Source organism: Egretta garzetta, unplaced genomic scaffold, assembly GCF_000687185.1.
Source record: "Egretta garzetta isolate BGI_Z169 unplaced genomic scaffold, ASM68718v1 scaffold604, whole genome shotgun sequence".
Taxonomy (NCBI): Eukaryota; Metazoa; Chordata; class Aves; order Pelecaniformes; family Ardeidae; genus Egretta; species Egretta garzetta.
The window spans coordinates 540,926-541,329 of record NW_009259366.1 but is presented as its reverse complement, the minus strand read 5'-3'; positions in this window follow the sequence as shown (position 1 = coordinate 541,329).

Here is a 404-nt window from a genome sequence, read left to right as displayed (position 1 = left end):
TAGCTTTGGGAACAGTCCTAAACAGTCAGCAGCAGGTAAACAGCCACCTCCTGAAAAATGAGTAACTGCTGGTCTTTTCTCACCAGTTGTGTTGCTTCACTGTTACCCAACAAAAATCCCGTGCAACTGGGCTCTGCTACGCTGGCTGTGAACGAAAAGAAAGAGGTGCTGCTCTCTGTGGCCATGCTCCACCTGTTCCTCACCACCTGCATCTAGGAGACAGGAATCTTCCCTTAATTGCCTTTGTCTGGACACAGGATCTGAGCAGAAAAGACGGCGGGGCTGATTGAGGTGGTGACATATTACTGCTTTGCACAGAAATCAAGTCCTAGGCACGATCCCACCATGCCACAAATGCAGAAGGGCCATCTGAGATGATCATATGAAAATATTACCTGAATATT